A 10,000-nucleotide genomic window follows, 5' to 3' on the forward strand; every position below is an offset into this window, starting at 1 on the left:
GCTTTCTTAGCATTCAGTTCCATCTTGTTCCTATCTGCCCATATGTTCCTATCTGCCCATATGCCCATAAGATACTTAAGATACAGAAAGCGATCGCCGATTTAAACAAATGGGCTAAGGATAACTTCATGACTATTCATCCTGCAAAAACCGAACTAATCTTGTTATCTAAATCGAAATTCGACGGACCCTTACAAAATATTTGTTTAGGGCCTAATGAGTTGTCCTTTGTTTCTAAAGCTACTTGTTTAGGGATTCATATCCACACGAAACTATCTTGGTCGCCACATGTAAAATATTTGAGCTAACGTTTTTCAGCAAGAGTGAAGAAACTCTTAAAAGGTAACGACAATCGCAGCTTAGATTCAATTTATTTCAAAGGAATCATTCTAAGTATTACGTATTCAATCGCGCTATGGGGATCTTTAAAGTCACTACAGACCGGCTAGAGGACAATTCACATCAGAGCAGCAAGATTTATTTTTATTATAAAGGAATCTACTCTCAGCACTGAAGTCCTGGCAGCGACAAAATGGAAGTCATTATCGTACATTTACACAAAGAGGATTGCAACCATATCTTATCAGGCATTTTACAACAGAGCTCCGGCTTGGATAACCTCTCTATTTACTAAACAATCTCCGTTTAGAAATCTCAGAGACAGTCTGAAAATCTACGTGCAATGCCCTAAAAGGGACTTTCTTCGATCTTCTTTCTCTCATCGTGCGTCTATTCTATGGAATAACTTACCCGTGTAGTTAAAAAGCAAACCAAACGTTGTTTCTTTAAAATTTGTTCTTAAAGCAAAATCTGACATTTTAGATAAAATAACATTTAATGGCATACAGGGAATAAACAAAGACATTGTAAATTAAACAAATGTGAGAATGATATACACAGTAAATGAAATGGTGACAATGGAACCCACTGGGAGCTCGGGAAAATCCGAGCCCCATAGCATAACTGCAATTATGAGCTATGCTGCCGTTATTTGACTCTGTAGCTGCGTGATGCAGCTCGAGTCAAAGACCCACATTTCGACCTTGCTCACCATAGAGTCTCCAGTAGCTCAGTGGTTAGAGTATGCCACCAGATCACGGAGGGTCGTAGGTTCAAATCCCATCTGGGGCTCGCATTTTTCCGAGTTTCCAGTGGGTTCCATTGTCACCATTTCATTTACTGTGTATAACATTGCAAATTTCATATATTAATGTTATTATTATTATTATTATTATTATTATTATTATTATTATTATTATTATTATTATTTTTAATTTCTTTTTATTACTATAGTCAATTAACTGTTGATTATCTTACTGGGTATTGTATTCTTTCTTATTCATTGTAAATAATTCAGTTTCTTAACATTTTTTTTCTTTTTTTTTTGTAGATACACTTTATTTTGTAGGTCCACATCAGCTTTTTAGCTGCCTTTAATTAACCTACATGACAAATAAAGTATGTATGTATGTATGTATGTATGTATGTATGTATGTATGTATGTATGTATGTATGATCAACGAAAACGAGTCATGTCACGGTTCGCCGCTAATGTATTTTACTGCACTGTAAGTAAATGCCGCGAGAACGATAGGCTTTGTGCCCGATGTAGTCATATTTGTTTGTGAAACTTAGACTAAATCAACATCGCCTTCCTTTGGAAAAATAGCGCATGAATGGCCGAGCTAAAAGGAAGCACGTAGAATACGGGCAATAAGTCTGCGATCTTGTTACCGCTTTGATTTATGCACGTGCAAATCGCCATACCATCCTTGGTGTCGAGGCCTAGTAGCTTGATAATCATATGAAATCGAGGCAATGAGTTCCAGGCAGCCAGTCCAAGATGGCTTCCAAAAGCTGAAATAGTATGGCGTCCCAATCGATATCCGTGAAAAATATCGTGGGACTCAGTGTCACGATTAGGATGCGTTCTCCTTCAACAACACAACAAAAACACCCACACGCACAAACTGACAATACAAAGATACCAATTTCTAATATATTGCTTTTATTGTTTACAATGACAGGGCTTTTTGTGATTGCGTGTACTCTTACAGCTTGGATAAAATTAACCTCGACAGACAAATAAACTTTGGTCCTATCGCTCAGTTATTATCTGGTAAGAAAGCTGTTATGGTACGAAGAACTTAATTTAGCAATTTGTTTTCATAAATGCAATCTTTACATTCATTGCATTTAGGGGTCTTGAATCCATGTGGGTCCCCATCGCAGCATAATTTACCTAAAATACATACACAGTCCTTTTCCCAGTCATTTAACGGTATCTGTCTGATGGCATTCGTTAAAATTCTCTCATAGTCACAATCTTGTTGGTTTGGTTTCTTTCGCCTTGTTGACTCTGACAGGAAGTCGTCTTCAATTGTCGCTCTTCTTTTGTTCGTTACCAAAGCTCTGTTATGTCTACCATGCAACTTTGCGGTGAAAAAGGACAGTATAACAAATACCTTGAAGATGCCAACCTGTGAGTCGTTAAACGAAAACATAAAAGATACGTTTTTGAACGTCGAAAGAGGCCTTTGCTATTTGAGTTGTAACCTGCTGTTAACTTACTGTATTCATTTTCCCTTTTCTTGACTCAGAATCGGTTCGTCACTCCAGACTATTTATTTACATCACCCAAACTGGGCGTTTCGTGGTTTTTGCAGCCGTGTAAGTTATAGACTTCAGTCACATGACGAACCATATGTTTCCAATTATTGATATTTTCAATATTTGGTGGAGATGTTGAAAACCGTTTATTGTGTAAAAAACGAAGTCGTACTTCCAGTTTTTAAGGCTGGGTAATACATAACTTTACTTTTTATATTAATTTTAATTCTGATTATAGAGTAGTGTTATTCTAATTATGGACATCTTTAATTTCCTTGAAATACGCCGATCATCTCTTTGAAATTCTGTTTAATTTATTTAAATTGTGACGTGTTGTTTTCAAATGTCTTTAATAAGTGGCAAAAAATGATATGCTACTAAAGTCATTTAGTGGCTGGAAGCTCATAAAGAAACCAGAAGGCTTATTTCATTTATTTAATTTTTCTCTTTTTTTTAAACACACACACGCAAAGCTCGTCAACTAAAAACCAGTAAATAAGATCACAAGAAAAGATAATCCTTGAGCCGTTTCTAAACAACTCAACACTATCAGCGTTATGGATTTCAGGTGAAAGAGAACTAAAGAAATTTGGTCCTCGAAATCTCTCTGAAAATTGCCTTATATTAGTTCGTCACGGGAATATATAAAAATTACGAGAATTTCTTGTATTACAGGAGTGTCTCTGAGACACAAACTGAAACATATTGCCAAATGCATAAGGAAGTAATCACTTAGTAAAGAGAAACATAAGTTTTCCAATTTGAAAAGAATATATCGCTCAGTTGAAATCTAAGAATATTGAGTTCTTTTAGTAAATTTTTAGTGTGGGAATCGCAAAAAACCTTTGATACGATTCTGACAACCTTTTCTTGTAGAGTGACAATACGGTCTAAGTTTGAGCGATAAGTAGATCCCCACACTGAAACAAAAATCCATAGCGTCGATTCTCGCGTTCCTGACGATTAGAGTACCGACTCGTAAACAATCCGCCCATTATAACTCATCATGTTGTCAAACTTCCTGTCTCAGCTAGAGCAAAGATTATAGCATAGTGTAATTGGCCCTTTGCAGCTGGCGGTAACATGGTCCAAAAACCGCCATACTGGAGAGCAAATTGCGCACTGGGACATCTGAAACAAAGAACATTTAAATTAAGTTGCTTTGTTTTAAAAGTCCCAATGCGCAATATGCTCTCCAGTGTGGCGGTTTTTGTACCATGTGACTCGCCAGCTGCAAAGGGCCTGTTATTATATTATCACAATGCAAATGGACTCTGTCTACTACTTCTCATGTCATCCGTCTGTTTATCCTTGTAAATAATGCCATTTGTAATACTGTCAATATATCCCTCGATGGAAAGGTGTAAATTTATGTGTAGAACTCAAAGTAGTTTTTCCTTAAATTTGTTATTTCGTGTCACCTTCACTTTTTCGTTACTCTTACAAGAAAGACTCTCACCAAGTGCCTATGTTACTTTAATGGATAGTTAATGCTTACATCAAAGCAGCTGTATCTGCGTTTGTTGAGTGCTTATAATAATTTAGCACTTATTCTCTTGCCACTTTAATTCTAACTATCAGATATTGCTGTTTTAAGAAAAGAGAACCAAGTACAGCCGCCAAGTTTTAATGAAAACAAATGGTGTACAAATCATCCGTTTTCGAAGACCCGAACTATCAACACTAGTCAAATGTCAGTGCATTCACTGAAATGCTCCTTCCTTCCAAAGTTATTCCAAAACAAAAGTCTTGGTTCATTAAAAAAATGGCAAAGCGTAAAAAAAAAGAAAAGAAGAGCTTTGTTATAATTATCTCTTTCACTTATAATGTAAAGTTTCTCATTCATTCTGAATAGGTTTTGAACTGTAATTCATAGTCGTGCATTTTAATAACTTGCACATATATACTGCACCCCAGCTTAACCTATTTCCATCTTGTTACCTTCGATTCCTTTATATGCGCACTCACCGGCGCCAGTTATGATTATCACTTTGGGTGCAACGTTTCTCAGCACTCAAGGACTTCCACTCGATCGCAGCTTAAAAGTACGGTGTCTGTTATTCTTGGCCTCACTTTATTCGTTTGTTTCATTCCGTTACTTCTTTTTTTTTTTTTTTTTTGATAAACGTTCTGTTTTATGTACGCGAAACAGCAAACACGGAATAAGACGAGAGAAAGAGGAAGAGAGAGAGAGATATTGAGAGAGAGATGTTACGAAAACATCAGCTCAAGAGGAATATGGGATGTTAGAGTTCTTGCTTTTTTTCTTTCGTCACTTCTTTAAGACAATCTAAGCTTTAAAATGATGGATCTTACCGCCACTTTAGCCACTTTCTGTGGCAAATAGGACGTTGCGAACCAAAAGAGAGGTATTTGTCGGTATGCGAGGGAACACATGTCTCTCAGTAAACTGTCTTCTCCTCTCTATACTGAGACAATTAAATCGAGAAAAGACAAATGTCTATCGTAAGTTAAGGTTCACATTACAGGCAGGTTGGCAATCAGACTTAGTTTGCTACTCTGGTTTAGCATGATATAATTTAAATGTGACAAACAAAGTTGGAATTTTGAAGCGAACCCATGTTTCGACATTCTGGTCCTATCTCGTTTCCTATTTAGCGATCAAAAGTTATAAGTTTATAAGCTTCCCAATTTGCTACAAATGAAAAGGATGTGGGCATTAATAGTAATTAGCGTCCTTTTCTTTTAATAAGATGCAAATGGGTGTCATCTGAAAGGCCGTCATCATCACGGTATTGACCTGTCAAGCTTTCAAACAACGGAATTGATGGTTTCGTCGGTTCGTGGTGATAATTCTAGACCCTAAACCCTAACCCTAATTACCCCCACGCAGTTGTGAGCTTAGGGTTAGGGTTAGGATTACGGTTTAAAGCGGAATTTCCTTTTTTTACAAATAAGTGTCTTTTAATGCTCTTTGAAACGTGTACCAAACTAACGTTTGCTCGTGATCACAGTCGTTGCACGGCGTCAGCTCGTTGTTGCCTCAGTGGGGCCTCAGTACGGGTTCCCTAGGTTTCGGAAACTATGACTTAGGTCTGGAAAGGTTTTTGGCTTCTCAAGAGTCTCTCGCATAGGTTCTGTAGCCCCTTTAATGAACGGGATGATGGTTAAGGCGTTTAGATTAATGGGTACCAAAATAAGTGTACGAAATCACTCTTTCTCGTAACAATTCAGGGAAGACTCGGAGCATGACTCGGTTGCTGGCCGGTTTTGCATCATATTCTCATTCCTTGGCGCGCATTAGCTATATAATCATGTTACGGAAGATGGCAGACACATCCCACGTGAATAAGCATGCAACGTTCTTGCTAATACTGACGTTTTATGGCAAATGATTGCAGATGGTGGGAGTCAAAAGCGAGACATTTGTCAGTGTGCGGGGGATTAATTGGTAAACGCCCTGTATACATTTAAATCGAGACTAGCCAAGCACAATTAATTTCACATTCTGCCGTGAACTGAATGGACGACTTATATGAATTTAAATGCGACAAAATTCCTGGGTATATCGCAGAGATGACACTGACGACAAATCATTTTAAAACAAAGGCAGGATCGCTCCGGAACTCTGAGTCTTGTTTTACATCTTGCGTTACCACGCATTGTTGACAATGACAGCGGAATCGGAATTAAGAACCTTTGATATTTAGGAATATTTTTGATAAATGTCTTCCGTTATTTGATGAATTTCTTCGACAAACATTAGTGCAACCTCCACATCACTCTCAAATGATCTTAGTTTGAAATTTGAGTGGATAAAAGTTTGCTAGGAGTTCCGATCAAGCGATAAGAAAACCTTTCTTCGTTAGAAATTGCAATCCATCAATTGAGTTTAACAATCTGTATGGCTCGTTCTCAAATTATAGACATTTTTTTTTTAAATCAAATCCAAATGAATGTATTTCATAGTAGAACTATGCGATTTTTTTGAAAGTTTAAAAATAAATTTAAAATGTTTTGCATTTTTGAAGTCTTAAGTCATGAAATTATTATCCAAATGAATTGCTTTTAAGACATGAATATTTGGATGACCGATGATCCAAAAACCGACTAAGACGTTTCACGATTGATTTCTAGATTCCTAATAAAGTAATAAACTTTCTTTAACCTTTTAGGGCTAGGACACGAAATGGGGACCATGTACATAAAAATCAACTCAAACTGACCCAAAACAAACCAAATGTTGGGTTTTGAGGAGAGAGAAAAACCGGAGTACCCGGAGAAAAACCTCCCGGAAGCCTGGGAAGAGCCTGCGAATCGAACCTGGGAACCTTGAACCGAGCCTGGGAGTCGAACCCGGGGCTCACTGGGTGGAGGCCAGTGTTCTAACCACTGCGTTAACACTGCTTCCCAAACCTGAAGCACGATCTTTTTTGTGGACCACTTTTGCTCGCTAAACCGTGACTCGCTGGCAAAATTGTCTGCAAGGCACTTCAATCTAGTCTGATCAATTTTCTTTTCAAGTTATAAGAACACCTTTTTTATGTTAGCAGAGTTGTGGTGGGTGTGGCCCCACCTTTGATGAGCACTTTATGCACTTGCTGGCTGACGTTTTACCAAACTCAATGAGTGTCTTTTCCATTCGCTGTCTCTGCAAACAAGTCTTGAACACAAAGCTCCAAATTTGATCGTTTGGGTGAACGTAGTCCTGAGAAGGACTGTTGGCAGTGACTGACGTTTCAACAACAAGAGCGGAAGTCATCTTCAGCGTCAATTGACGGTTGATATTCAAACGAATATAGTGATGCTCTGGTCTGTGTTGTGATTGGTAGTGGAAAAGTAATGTGATTGGTTGTGAGGATGATGAGTGGTAATAGATGCATTACGATCCGGATTGAAATCTCAGTTCTATCTTATAAATTTTGTCCATGGCGAAATATGAAATGCATTCCCGTCAATGTTTACACATGGCACTTTTTGATTGGTTCAGTGCTAGTAGGCATCCAACCTGTGCTCGTCACACATGATAGGAAATGGTATTCCGAAAAGCTTTTAGGGCTCATCGCAAGTGGTTTCTCGCTCCCTCTTTTCGCCCCCTTCCCCTTCGCTTTCTCTTTTGACTTCGATCTTGGTTTTCGCGAGGCTAAAAGAAATTCACCAAACCGCCTGCTACGCAAGTTACTCTTCCATTGACACAGGGCTAATTTCTCAAGAAACCAAACCCGTCAGGTATAGAATAAATGGAACCCAGATAGATCAGAAGGAGTTCTTTTAGCTCAAGGGGCAGAGCAACCGATCGGTGTTATCAGGCCGTAAGCCATGCCGAGGACTGCTATATACATTAAGTTCATCCTTTGCCTAACGCCAAGCTGCTAGCACATCGTCTTACTCAAGGTAAAAAACTAAACCTTCTAGATCATTAGCTGCATCAAAGGCCACAATACTTCGCCTTATAACAAGTCGTTTATTTCAATACACGTACAGCTTAAATTTTTAAAGTTAAAACTTGTTAATGTAACTTTACTGCGTGCTCAAAAAAAGCTGACATTATCAACAAAAAGTTCAATAGTACTTGACAATCTGATACAGATTAACAATATATTCTAATACACATTACATGTAACAATAACGTAATCAACCCGTCTTATCTAGCCGGGTCTACAATTCGCGACAAACACCAAAGGAAGGTCTCTCTCTGATGCGTAAAATATTTGTTTGATCTCGTAACACCAAAAAAAGCTCACATTATCAACAAACAGTTCAATAGTACTTGACAATCTGATACAGATTAACAATATATTCTAATACAAATTACATGTAACAATAACGTAATCAACCCGTCTTATCTAGCCGGGTCTACAATTCGCGACAAACACCAAAGGAAGGTCTCTCTCTGATGGGTAAAATATTTGTTTGATCTCTTTGCATCCCGTTGCGCAGGTCACTGTTTTAATAACTGTCGTACCGTCGATTAACTGAAACTTTTCCCCTAGTATACATGCGTTACCCTGTGTTTGCCCCTGGCCACTTGTTCTCTCTTCGCTTGGAGATAGCCGCCCAGCGGAGAACTCAACAGAGTCACGCGCGTCATCACTCACATCCTTGTCATTGTTGATTGGATGAGTTTGCAAAGTCGCAGACGTCGTTGGCATTCCGCCAGTGTGTTCATACATCGAGAACAGGCATAAAAGAACAACGAAAGCTGTTCTTAAGATATCCTAAAGAAGTTAGAGAATTCTACGGTTAAATTAACGTAATTCATTTGACTATTATCTCAGTTTTAAACGATGATGATGCAGGAGAAGTCGACTCCAAAACTTGTTTACTCTGCACATGAGTATCAGCTCGCAGACTATCTTGGATGTTTAGCCTTTTCCCTTGGCCTCATTCTTAATTATTAATTGTAATTTTAGAATTCTCAGAGCTGGTAAGCCAAATGTTTAAGAGATACGAATAGTAAGTTACCGGGTATGTGCGTGAGACAGGAGAACGTTCATGGTTATAAATCCACTGGGAATCAATCATCAAAACTTAAATAATCTCGTTATTAATTTGGAAGTTAGATAATCGAGCAGAGGTTTCGTCACCATCAGTTTCAACGAATCGAATTGAACCAGTTTGGAATCGAAACGCCGTCCGAAATCATTTACGGCGTTCTGTTGTAAATTGGTTACATCTATTGGCTATTCTAGAGGTGTATTCCAGCAAGAAACTGAGCTCGTCTGGACAGGTCTGGTTGAAAAGGAGCTAATATGTAGAATGTCAACATGCAATGGATTACCTACCTTTGAGTTGAAACAAGTCATTTTGTTATAACCAAAGACAGGAAAGGCTGTTAAATTCGAACTGCCTTGAAGAGCACTGCAACGATCTTTTTTTTTCTTTTTTCACTTCAAAGTCTTTGAACTCTGAGTTTGTCGCTGCACAGAACGCCCTCTCTTTTATAGGAGCAAACTCCATGAGGGTTTGCGTTAGTAGGAAATATATTTAGAGAATTACTGCAGCTTCCATTTTAAGAGTTAGAAATTAAACAAAAAAAGTCAATGGTTTCGAGAATTTCATTATTCCAGGGTGTTATCTTCCTCTCACGATTGAGAATGCGGATTCCAGCCTAGTTTGGAACGCTTGAAAATCAATCAGTACATTGTTCCTGGTTCTATTTTTGTTTACATCTTGTTTCGCTGTTTCCAGTAATTTTCGCACCCTTCCATTGTATTTATGGTCCCCAGCAGATCACAAAATCTGTTCAGGCTTTCTTTACAGACAGAATTTCCGCGTTTTTATTTTCTGAGTATTTGATATCGATGTCATTATGCCAACGAAGTTAGTTTTATCAGGAAGGATCATGACGCATCATCGGACATCAGTTTCAGTCGGATGTGTATTAGTTTTTTTTTTCCTTCAAATTGACTCTCGTTGTCCTTAATTT

At 38.0% G+C, this 10,000-nt stretch overlaps 1 long non-coding RNA gene across 1 annotated transcript; it reads right to left on the reverse strand.

Moving 5' to 3' along the window:
* Positions 1–1,987: 1,987 nt before the first annotated feature.
* On the reverse strand, positions 1,988–2,707 carry LOC137991085 (uncharacterized). The gene is made up of 2 exons (XR_011121614.1): positions 2,572–2,707; positions 1,988–2,480 (listed from the first exon to the last, which is right to left on the reverse strand). It is a non-coding gene; the product is annotated as an uncharacterized lncRNA (long non-coding RNA).
* Between the last annotated feature and the right edge of the window lie 7,293 nt (positions 2,708–10,000).

Source organism: Montipora foliosa, chromosome 2, assembly GCF_036669935.1.
Source record: "Montipora foliosa isolate CH-2021 chromosome 2, ASM3666993v2, whole genome shotgun sequence".
NCBI lineage: Eukaryota > Metazoa > Cnidaria > Anthozoa > Scleractinia > Acroporidae > Montipora > Montipora foliosa.